General features: G+C 35.6%; 1 long non-coding RNA gene across 1 annotated transcript in view; it reads left to right on the forward strand.

Moving 5' to 3' along the window:
- Window positions 1–6,148: 6,148 nt before the first annotated feature.
- LOC138825775 (uncharacterized) overlaps window positions 6,149–13,032 on the forward strand; it is an 83,050-nt gene continuing 76,166 nt past the window's right edge. The window contains exon 1 of the long non-coding RNA XR_011371514.1: window positions 6,149–6,378. This is a non-coding gene — a long non-coding RNA (uncharacterized lncRNA). The remainder of the gene's footprint in view (window positions 6,379–13,032) is intronic.

The raw sequence follows: 13,032 nt of genomic DNA on the forward strand, positions 1-13,032 counted from the left end.
TAACTCAGTTTTCCCTTACAAGGTCCACAGAAAACAGAACATGTTTCTAGTTTTGCAGTAAAGTGTTCACATATTAAAATATTAAGTTTGACTTAGTATATGTCACAATTCCTTGTAGATTCTTCCTGTTGTCTATGCATATTTTCTAAAAAATAATCCCAAGAATTAGAGATGATGACTTATTTCCACGCTCATCAAAAACACAAGTTCTAATGAAAGTCACAAAAAATATTTTTGAAATCCTTACCCTTTGCCTTATATTAGCATTGATATGGAAAGAATAAAGTTTTTTTTTGGGGGGGGGAATATTTTAGAAAGAACACTGTGTGTTTCATAGTAAATCTAGGCATGTTCTTTTCCTTACCAGTGAAGATGTGGATCGTAAATTTTGTTTCTGTCATCACCTGTAGATTAGCTTGACTAATGGAATTACCTTTCAGGGGAAAAAAAAGCCTGGCATCTTAATTCTCAATGAAGAATTGTTGAAGAGATTTTTTTTCAAAATGCAAAGTCTAAAAATGTTTATCAGAAAAGAAAAACCTGTTCCATGTCTAGAATCTGTAAAGTTGTATGCAATAAATATACATTAAATTTGATATGGACCCTAATGAACCTCACAGTTGGCAGCCAACCTATAGGTATCTGAGGAGATCCTAACACAAGAAGACTGTGAAGTGAGGTGATTCTAACATAAAATTGAGCTCAATAGGCATAAATATAATTGGAAATTTCAGTGGTCAGCTTGCATTGTAGAACTATGTAAGTTGAAGTAACCTAGAAACTCATTAAAATTAGATAATTTATGACATGGCAATATGTTTTTTTTATTCTTATTTTATTGTTTGTTAGTCATGGGCCTTGAACTCTGGGCTTGTTTGCAGTCCATCAGCTCTTCAGCTCAAGGCAAGCACTCTACCTCTTGAGCCACTGCATCTGGTTTTCTGGTGATTAATTGGAGATAAGAGTCTTGTGGGACTTTCCTGCCTGGGCTGGCTTTCAACTATGATCCTCAGATCTCAGCCTCCTGAGTAGCTAGGATTACAGTCGTGAGCCACTGGAGCCCAACCGGCATGGCAATTAATAGCATAAATCCATACACTCTAATATTTTCCAAGTGATTTAATATGTAGAACAATTAAGTGGAACCAGCCCAATTACCTTTAGATATTTTCTTATTGTATAAATATTATAATTTGGGTATGGTCTGCCCTTTTATAATTAATATATGGGAACTTGACCTCTAAGATGAGCAGTCTTAAGGACAGTTAATTAGGTCCTGAGACATCAGTGGAAAGGATTCATAATGATGGTTTGGTAACATTTAGCAAGAGTGGACTTGCTGTCGCAGGAGTAGGTTGTTATAAAAGAATGAATCTTCCCCCTCCCTTAGGTTTTCACACACTCTAACTTTATAAGTTCTTGCTCTCAAACTCTCCAGCCATGTGCTCTGAGAAGGGCCCTCCCCAGAAGCTTATGCTGGTATTCTGCTCTTGAACCTCTGACAATATTAGCCAAAACAGATCTCTTTTCTGATGAAGTTTTCATTACAAACAACAAAAATAGTATTAAGATAGTATGCAATACTATCTTGCCAATTCTATACATTCTGAGTTCATTTCTATTGATTTAGCACCCCATAATGATCATTATAGTTTAGATGAATTTTCGCTTACATCATAAGTAGTTTCATAGAGGTCATCACATTTATACAACCAAATAGTGAGTTGATTTAGCTTGCATAATGAGTTATGTGTGAGTGTGATTATGTATAGTTGCATGGTTTCTTATGTGTGTATTTGTGTGTGTTTGTGCATAAAACATTTCCATCTGCCAATCCTGTACAATGCCAAGTTCATATATACTGGTCTACTAACCCACAGGGATATTTTTGCCTATTACTATTCTTTTTTATCATCTCTGATAACTGTATATGAGCCTCAGTATTTTTAATACATAGAAGTTCACTGAGTTTTACTCACAGCATCACTTTGATGACTAAAAGCCATGTGCCAAATATGCAAAGTACCTGGCAGAGAATATGTCCATTTATTACTATGAGAAGAAATAAAGGATAAGGATCAGAGATAAGTAGAGCATTTTTGCTTTTAATCATGACTCTATATTTAGAGGCAGCAAAAAAACACTCATAAATCATAGCTGATTCTTTAGCCAAGGTCAGTGGCTCATGCCTATAGTCACAAATATTTGAGAGGCAGAAAATGGGATGATTGTCATTAAAGGCCAGCCAGTCTAAAAGTTAACATGACCTCCATCTCAACAAACAAACCCGATGTGGTGGACTGTGCTAAACACAGGAAAGCCCAATTTGAAGGATTAGAGTCCAAGGCTGGCTCTAGGCAAAAAATAGAAGACCTTATCTGAAAAATAACAAAACCAAAAATAGCCTGAGGGAACAGCACAATGGATGGAACCTCTGCCTTATAAAAATGTTCCTGAGTTCAGAACCTCAGTACTGTTAAAAAGAAAAAGCTAAAATAAAATAGCTGATTCTTATTATTTGGGATATTTCTCCTTTATATAAACATGTTAAGATGGAGTTATTAAATAGCAAGCATTTGTTTTTAAGGGTAATAAAGATGTATTTCCCTCCTGTAAGACTTTGTTAAATGCATTTCTATTAGCCTATGAATATGTAACTTTAGAATATTTTTAAATCAGCTTATATTAGTTATACAGTGGGGAGATATCATTGTTACATCTCCACACATTACACTTAATACCGATAAATACCAATACAAAAACCAATTTCAACCTCTCTACCATACTCCTTGCAACATTCTTTGATGAAGCATCTGTAATGGGTTTTCTTATTTTATTTTCATAGTTAAAAATAATCTACTTTGATAGTAATCAACCTCTTTTATCATCCTTGCCAGATCAAATATTTCTAATTCCCTCCCACTGTCTATTTCTTTTCCCCACCTCGTCCCCTTACTGATCAACAGTTTTCATTGAATTTCTCTATGTTATACTCAGGTATGCTTGCAATGTACAACACACTTTTTCATTCTCTTTCCTTTTTACTGTTCATAGACACATATAGAATCGACCCCACCCTATATTTACTTAATGCTAGAATAGCCCATGCAGGTATGCTTACCAAAAATCTTATGAAAAGATGCTTCTGTACTAATTTGAAAACAAATTTAAATTTAAATTTAAGCTTAGAGTTTGTTATAACCAAGCCATAGCACACTATACAATTGTATGCTAGTTTTTAAATGTAGGGTGGGAGTAGCTTTTCTGAAAATAGAAATTTTACTTTATAAACCTCAAGGAGATATGGAAAAAGAGATGTACTAGAATTGTCTATGGCAGCTGTTTTCCAGTAAAACAAATATAAAAAACTTGAGGTCTATGATTTACTCATTTAATCAGGAAGGGAAAGAATTATAAAGTAGGAATGGAAAAAGTACCATCTGACAACACTGCTTTCCCATGCTTACCACATATAAGGGCTTATTGAACCTACAATTGCCCCAAGGGGCTGTTTTTAGATTTGTTTGTTTGTTTAATTTAATAGAAATGATACCTGAATCTATTTTTCAGTTTGTTTCAATTCTAATCTTTTCCAAATTCAATAGTAGAAAATATAGCAGTGATGTTCCTATATACCAGATTGCCTATCCTATGAATAGATCTACTTGCAGCAATGGAAAGTGTCAATTCAAATAATTATCCTCTCTCAATTACTTTCAGTGAACATTTCTTCACCTACAGATGTAATAAAAAAGACATTACAACACAGTTACCCACAGAAAACTGCACTGATGGCTATTCAAAAGACAGCTGAACCCACATCTTGCAAATTAGTCTAATGATTCCACCACCTGTCCAGATGTTAGTGAAAGGAAATGGGCCTTAATAAGCTTCTAAAAAAATTCAGTCACAGGAATTTCATGCTGTTGTATGACCTATATTACACACTCCGTGAGTATGAGCCAACTAAGCATTGCAATTTAATTTGACCAGGTACTTATGGAATGTTTGCTGTTTGCTATACACAGTGGTAGATTCCCAAAGGTGCCTAAGTAACTGCCATGGATTCAGGAGCTCCATTTCAAATCATAGAAATCAGAGACCGAAATCAAAGACCAGAATAAAAGTCAACCTAAGAAAATTACTGAGACAGACAAGATGGCAAACAACCCTAGCTCTCTCTGACCAAACATAGGTACAGGGCTTTACCATGGTACTCCACCTCCAGAGTGAGATGCCAAGCAAATTAGAAAATTACCATAAAAGTATATAAGTTGTTATAAAAATTCAAAGAGGAAGGAGGATGCTATTATTGCAATCATAAAATGGTACTTAAAGCAAGATTATGTGGACTGGCCATTGAATTAGCTGGAATATTCTCATTATCTTTGAAGTCGAAGTAAGGGAGATCTAAGAGATGGAGATTTTAGCTTGTATGTGAAGGTTTGCAATAAGGAGATATTTCAAGAGGTCATACAAGCTTAAGAGACTTTGTTTTTGCCAGTTCTAGGGTCTTGAACTTGGAACCTGGGTCTATCTCTGAGCTTTTTTGCTCAAGGTTTGTGCTCTACCACTTTGAGCCAGAGCTTCACTTATGGTTTACTGGTGGTTATTTGGAGATAAAGATCTCACGAACTTTCCTGTATTGGCTGTCTTTGAACCATGAACTTCCAGTGCAGCCTAGGTTACAGGTATGAGCCAGCAGCACTCAGCTATTAAGAGAGATTTTCTAGGAAATATATAGGTGTTGCAAGGTCCCTGTGGAGGGTGTGGGGAAAATGCGTCAATTTTAAAGAACAGAAGGGACAATGAAAAGCTCATTCAGAAAACAGTAAAGGAAGTTTTTTGAACAGAGGAACTGCTATAGTGGTAGAAACTTTTTTCAAAGAATATTTAGTGTAAAGCAAATTAATACAAGTTTAGGGGAAAAAAAGGTATTAAGTAAGAAGACTGACTTGCTAAATGATATTTACTTGGTATATATTTGTATATTGGGTTCCCCTAACAATGTTTAAAATGTTGGAGTAATTACTCTTACTTTATAAATTAGTAAAGATTTCAAGTAAATTGCATAAAGACTCAAAGCTAGTAAATTACATAGTAAAATAAAAATTATAATCTCTGGTCTACAGGGTATGGATACAATTGGTTGACTGACTAAATGAAACTTTATATAATTAATTAATCTTGAGCATGATTCCTTCTGTGCCTTCCTGTTGATTAGTGGAGCTACAAGTTTCTCTTTGTAAATAAGTGGCTTTATAGGCTTTACATATAGTTAAAGATTTCATATTTCAACTTTTTGCAACAGCTCTACTTACCTACTTTTCCCTCACATATAAGTGATTTCTAAGTACTTACACTTGACTTACTTTGGTCTCTCATGTAGTAAGTGTCCTAGAGAAACACTCCAAGGTACAGTTCAAACTCCTGATTCAAGCTATACTTCAGTACAATTCAACAAGGCTTGGACATGTAATCTAAACACAATTAGCAGTTATCACTCATGAAAAAAGTTAATACAGAAATGATTTTTCAAAAATTAAAAATACAGCGAAACTTCAAAGGTAAAATTAAACTCTACTGAAAATTACAACGTATGTACTGAATGATAGCTAAAGTGATATTTGGCATAACATATATATATATATATCTGTATCAGTCACTACCCTGTTAATTTCATCTAAAAAATGGAGAATAGAAATAGTACTAACTCCATACTGTCCATAATAAATGAGTGGGAAGGGATTGCTTATAGTAATTGCAGGTGGTAAATGCAGTTATAAGTAGTTAGTATTTACCCATGTCTTTTACATCAATATTCTCCTAAGCCTTTACAGTAAATAGTGACATAACTCTATTCAGGCAACATCAACTGAAGTTTTATATCTAGTGAGATTCAAAGAATGAAATTCATGGGGAGAAAAAGGATGAGAAAGTATAGAAGTTTTTAATTTACAAAATGAAAAGAAACAAAAATAAGTTTCTACAGCAATAAGAGTTTCTGAGGGAGAGTTGCTAGGTGTGCTTTAGGTGAGGGAGGGAGGGTTCATGGAACCTCTGGGAGGAAATTCTAAGACTCTCTATAATGATGTCTCAGATCCTGGTACAACATAGGTTCTATGTTCTGTGTTTGTCCATGCTTCCCATCACCAATGGAGAAATTGGTCATACACTGCCTTGAGGCCCATATTGGCTAAGGAGCTTATGAGTCATTCACTTTTTTCCAATTCAAAGAATTGATCACGCATTGTTCATACCCTGAGGCTTCTCCTTGCCATAAACAGGCTCTATCTTATGAGAAAGACACCATATTATCCCTGGAATCTATTAAGCAACTACCTACCTACATCTTTCCCTTGACCCGAAGTACTAAAGGTAAGTGCATATATATATATATATATATATATATATATATATATATATATATATATATATATATGCCCAATGCAAGATTGGGTAGCATTTGCTGAGGAGGTTTTAATCCAATTTCTGTTGCCAACAACACAATACCACAGACTGGGTAAGTACTATAGAAGAGACATTTGGTTTTGTTCACAATTTCCATCCATGTTTGAAAAGACAGATCCAGTGATAGTCTTGTTGCCAGCAGATTCCCAAGGCAGTAATAGGGCATCACAGGGCAAGAGAGAGAGAAGGCCCAAGGAACCTCGTCAAACAAGCATACTTCATTACAGACTTGGAAGATACACCACTCACACATTAGTCACATGAGTGGCTAATGTTCTCCCTGAAAATAGAGCCCTAGCCACTTCTTAAAGGCCCCAAGCACTTCACTTTTAAATATTTCCCTGTGGAGATTAAATTTCAACATGGTTTTGGCAAAGACAAATTGCATTAAAACTACAGCCAGCTAGAAATGGTTCTCATTTCAAGAAACTGCATGAGAGTCATGTCTAAAAGGTAAGTTTCTCCAGAAATAATTTGTCCCAGAGGTGCATAGGATCAAGTACATAAGCTAGATTTTACTACTTTCTATAAACTCTAAATCACTGTAATTCATACAAATAAGATGTTGGATTCAGTAATGCAAACAAAATTTACATTGAATCTCTGGGAGGCTGACAACCATAGAAATCCACTTTCCAGGGAGCTATGAAAAAAGGAAATCGTCACTCACTGCATTAATTCTTAGGAGAAAATCAAAGAAAAAGCACACACTCCTTAGTTTAGTTTAGGCTTATAGGTGTTACTTCACAGCATTATTCTTTAGCAGGTTAGAATTGTGACTTAATTTTCAAATGTGCATTATCTTTGAGAAAATGAAAAATTATTAGAGTCATATTTTCTTCAGTTTAGACCTTCTATAAACTAATGAAGAGTTGGTACAATTCTTTTGTCTTTTACTGTAAAAAGTTATCTTCTGTAGTCTGCCCTAAATCGATGAGGCTTAGTAATTTTAAACATAACTCTCTAGCAAAGATATATAGAGACATCATATAGAGATATAGAGACAGCATATATTACAAAGTTTCAGTCTGGGATAGTATATTCATTCTCTTAGTGTTTATCCATTAAAGAGTTCCTGTGGATTTACCCACAATATCTAAAAAAATTCTCATCTTCTCTGGGTGATAAATGTTTACATTACCACTCTATTTGTAAAATACCCAAGAAGTTTTTGAACAGATCTTTTATCTTTAAGTAGTAATTACTCAGGGTTTCCTTTAACATAATGACTCATCAGAAAAACAAAGCACATTGAAATTGTTTCAAATTTTACCAGGACACATCTTCTAAAGTGTTCAATAAAAAAGATGTAATCATTGCAGCTGAGAATGGTTATATGAGTAAAGGTGGATGTAACAGCAAGTAGGATATGAGATCATGCAGAACTTTGTAATAATTGGAGTTTTCTCATAATTAGAAGCAAATCTCAATCATTGTATATCCCAATATCACACCTTCCAGATAGATAGATAGATAGATAGATAGATAGATAGATAGATAGATAGATAGATAGATAGATAGATAGATAGAGATAGAGACATAACAATAATGTTTCTTGACATGATACTCATACTTTTTCAACTAGAAAACACCTGGAAAGATTAAGAGACTTGTTCAGTGTCACATGGTTTTAATGGCTAATATTTAATATAGTCAGTATTTTAGATCATACTGTACGAACTTTTCCTAAACAAGGTCACATCTTCAGCACCAAGATCTCCTATTGAACAACATACATGTGACTCTTTTTAAAAAGTCCTGAAAAATCAGAAGGAGGTGGAAAATGCAATCAAGAACTCAATTTATATTCTACAAAATTAAGAAAAGTGAGAGAATCTGGGCACCTATGGCACATGCCTGTAATCCCAGCTACTCAGGAGGCTGAGATCTGAGGATCACAGTTCAAAGCCAGCCTGGACAGGAAAGTCAGTGAGACTCTTATCTCCAATAAACCACTAAAAAAAAAAAAAAAAAAACAGAAGTGGCACTGTGGCTCAAGTGGTAGAATGCTTGCCTTGAGCTAAAGAGCTAAGGGACAGTGCCTGGGCCCAGCGTTCAAGCCACATGACAAACAAACAAACAAACAAAAAAAACAGAAAAAGAAAGAAAGAAAGGAAAAGAAAGAAAAAGCAAAGAAAAGTAAAGAAGTGAGGGAAAGGGTAGATGAGAGGGATGGGCAAGAATGTTGAAAGGGGTTACATTGATCAAGATGTGTTGTATCCATGAACTGCTCTGCTGAATGACAGAGACATTAAAAAAAAATTTAAAAACCTGCAAAACCAATCAGCAATTTGAATAACCACTTCTGGAAGAGCAGGAAGACTTGAAAATGAAAGATATCTTCAGAGAAGACAGGACATTGCTGACTCTGTACAATGAGTATTTGAATACTGAATAATGCTACTGTGTACTCTAATAGAATTTGATAACATATCTAAACTTGTCACCACCCTGTGAGGCAGACTCTTTTTATCTTTACATATAGATAAAGGAACTAAAGTGTTAAGCACATTCAATAATTCATAGCTAGTAAAAGATAAGGCTAATATACAATGCCACCACTATCTGATAATATGAATTATATAAATACCAACTTTACTGATTGTATTATTTTATGCACATAAACTATTTTTAGTTGCACAACATCCTTATGAGGTACACTGAAACTTTCAGGGATTGACAGACAGCCCATAAAGTAGCATTGAAAGCAAGCCTGTTTATGATGATGGTGAAATAATATAAAATATGAAATTTAAATAGATGAATGCCAAAGCAAACAATTGAGCCAAGAAAGTACCCAGCCTTCCAGTTTCATGAGAGAGTGCTCTTGGTTCAAGAGTAGAAATCCGTTTATGGAGTTTTTAATAATGAAAATGTTGTTTATTTCCCTCTAAAACTATTTTATAGTTATCATTGGGAAGTTGCCAGTTACTGCTTATTGTTGAGTCCACTGAAGAAAGCAGTTATAAAATGAGGGAATGAATCAGAATTTTTCCTTCCAAAAAGAAAAAGGCAAAAAACCCCACAAAAATATAGTTTTTTACACATTATTTTTCTCTGCATTGTAAGATTTCTGAGAAGATATAACAATACCAGCTTGGCTTAGAATATATGAGTGTGTGTGTGTGTGTGTGTGTGTGTGTGTGTGTGTGTATAGGTATAGGTGTGTATTATGTATTTTCACATGTTGAAAATGGGACCGTTTTACATAATGCACCAAGTCCAAGTGTTGATAGGGAAGAAACAGTAGAAGGAGCTGAAATTGTATGAGAATAAGTCAGTATTTAAAATAATATTATAAAAACGAACAAGGAAAATGGCCACATTGTCCCTCTCAGAGCTGGTGAGGATTCCCCTCTCCATGTTAACTTGGGCCCTTCTGCCATTCTTTCTCTGGATTCTGAAGTGGTTTCTTCTTACTCCATGCTGTGGCTGACGGATTGAAACGTTCCTCATTCAGATAATAATTGGCTTTGACTTTCTGCTATTTATTGCTACAAGAACAATAGAGTCCGTCAGTCATTAAGACTTGACTCCATTTTTCCTTGATTTACTTTTTCAAGAATGGTAATATTTTTGTGTTATTTTTCTTAAACTCACATTTCAAACAATATTTTGCACGGTTACCTCATTTTAACTTATAATTCCTGTTGAATATTATAGGAGTGTTACAAAACTATTCATGAATGCGACCAGTCTCCTCTACATTATCAATTTTTTCTTACTACATTATCTATTTCTTTTATTTCATGTGGAACTAGTCTTAAGACTTCTTTAGTGGGCTGGGAAGGTGGCTCAGTGGTAGAGAGCTTGCCTTGCATGCATGAGGCCCTGGGTTTGATTCCTCAGCACCACATAAGCAAAAAGAAAAAGCCGGAAGTGGGGCTGTAGCTCAAGTGGTAGAGCACTAGCCTTGAGCTGAAGAGCTGAGGGACAGCGCCCAGGCCCAGAGTTCAGGCCCCATGACCGGACCCCCTCCCCCCTGAAATAAAGACTTCTTTAGTCCCTCAGAATTCCAAAAGACAAGACACTGGATGGTATGTTATTTTTTTGAATGTGAGTTTTTTTTTTAATTTTATTTTATTTGTGAACATACTGTACAGAGGAGTTACAATTACATGGGCAGGATAATGCGTACATTTCTTACCAAGCATTGCAGCCTCCTCCTTTTGTTTACCCTTCACATCCCTTCCCAGCCTCCCCCCTCCCCCCCAATCCCAATCCTTCTCCTTCCCCCCCTTCCCCCCCCCCACCGACGTTGTAAAGCTCGTTTTGGACATGACAACTTGTAATTCTCATTGTTGCAACAGGTCCACCTGTATCCTTAAACAACTGGTTTTTCCCCATCTCCTCCACAAGTTATACTGACATCAAATATAGTGAAAGCAGGGGTTATACTGTGGGGGAGGGACATACAAAGCAACAAAGAGATAATCTTATAAATGCATTAGAAACACATGCATGAAAGAAAAAAACATTCAAATACACATCTAAGGGTTCATTTTCCTGATATCACATTATCTGAACTTTTCCTCTTGACTCATACATATACTAGATATTACAAATAAGGGAAACCATGGGACCTATGTTTCTTTGGGCCTGGCTTACTTCACTTAACATAAGTTTTTCCAAGTTTTTCCATTTCCTAACAAATGGTGCAATGTCATTCTTTCTGATGGAGGCATAGAATTCCATTGTGTATATATACCACATTTTCTTGATCCATTCATCTACTGAGGGGCATCTGGGTTGGTTCCATATCTTAGCTATGGTAAATAATGCTGCAATAAACATAGTTGTGCTGGTAGCTTTAGTGTGGTCTTGTTTGTAAACATTTGGGTAAATGCCCAAAAGTGGGATTGCTGGGTCATAGGGGAGTTCTATGTGAAGTCTTTTGAGGAACCTCCATACTGCTTTCCAAAGTGGTTGAACAAGTTTACATTCCCACCAACAATGAAGTAAGGTTCCTTTCTGTCCACATCCCCTCCAGCATCTGTTGTTGTTAGAGTTCTTGATTTTTGCCGTTCTAACTGGGGTGAGGTGATATCTCAATGTTGTTTTGATTTGCATTTCTTTTATGGCTAGGGATGTTGAACATTTCTTCATGTGTCTATTGGCCATCCTTCTTTCTTCTTCAGAGAAGTTTCTCTTTAAGTCTTTCGCCCACTTATTTATTGGGCAGTTGTTTCTTTGAGGATTTGTTGTTGGGGGGTTTAATTTTTTGAGTTCCAAGTATATTTTAGATATGAGACCCTTGTCTTTTGTATGGCTAGTGAAGGTCGTCTCCCAATCGGTGGGCTTTCTATTGATCTTGCTAGCTATTTCATTTGCCCTGCAGAAGCTCTGCAACTTTATGCAATCCCATTTGTCCAACCTTTCTTTGATTTGTTGTGTATCCGAGACTCTATTCAGAAAATTTCGGCCTGAGCCAAGGAGACCTAGGGTTTCTCCTATTCCATCCTGTAATGTTTTCAGAGTGTCTGCTTTGACTTCAAGGTCTTTGATCCATTTGGAGTTGATTCTGGTGCAGGGTGATATATAAGGATCTAGCTTTAGTTTTCTACATGTAGTTAACCAATTTTGCCAGCACCATTTACTGAAGAGGCTGTCTTTCTTCCATTCTATTTTTTTTAGCTCCCTTATAGAAGATTAGATGGCTATAGGTCTGTAGGTTCATTTCTGGGTTTTCAATTCTATTCCATTGGTCCTGAGGTCTGTTCTTATGCCAATACCAAGCTGTTTTGATTACTATGGCTTTATAGTAGAGTTTGAAATTTGGTAATGATATTCCTCCAGCAGTGTTCTTTCCATTGAGGAGCGTTTTTGCTATTCGGGGTCTTTTATTGTTCCATATGAATTTTTGGATTGCCTCTTCTATTTCCTTGAAGTATGAGGTTGGAATTTTGATAGGTATTGCGTTGAATTTGTAGATAGCCTTGGGAAGTATTGCCATTTTCACGATGTTAATCTTGCCAATCCAGGAGCATGGGAGATTTTGCCATTTTTTAAGTTCTGTGTTGATTTCCTTTTTTAAGATTTTAAAGTTTTCATCATAGAGGTCCTTCACTTCTTTATGTTAAGTTAATTCCTAGGTATTTTATTTTTTTGTGGGGCTATTACAAATGGAGTTGCTTTCCTAATTTCAGCCACACTTTTCTCATTGTTGGCATATAGAAAAGCCATTGATTTTGGGGGGTTAATTTTATAACCTGCTACTTTGCCAAAGTTTTGAATCAGCTTGAGTAATTTGGGAGTGGAGTCTATAGGATTCTTTAAATACAAGATCATGTCATCTGCAAAGAGGGAGAGTTTTATTTCTTCTTTCCCTATTTGTATTCCCTTTATGTCTGCATCTTATCTTATTGCTGTAGCTAGGCATTCTAATACTAGATTGAAGAGGAGTGGAGAGAGTGGGCATCCTTGTCTTGTTCCTGAGTTAAGAGGAAATGGCTTTAGTTTTTCACCATTGAGTATAATGCTGGCTGTAGGTTTGATATATGCAGCCTTTATTGTATTGAGGAATGTTCCATGGATTCCTAATTTTTCCAAAACCTTCATCAT

The sequence above is a fragment of the Dipodomys merriami genome, unplaced genomic scaffold (assembly GCF_024711535.1).
Source record: "Dipodomys merriami isolate MVZ:Mamm:240054 unplaced genomic scaffold, mDipMer1.0.p SCAF_14, whole genome shotgun sequence".
In the NCBI taxonomy this organism is placed as follows: Eukaryota; Metazoa; Chordata; class Mammalia; order Rodentia; family Heteromyidae; genus Dipodomys; species Dipodomys merriami.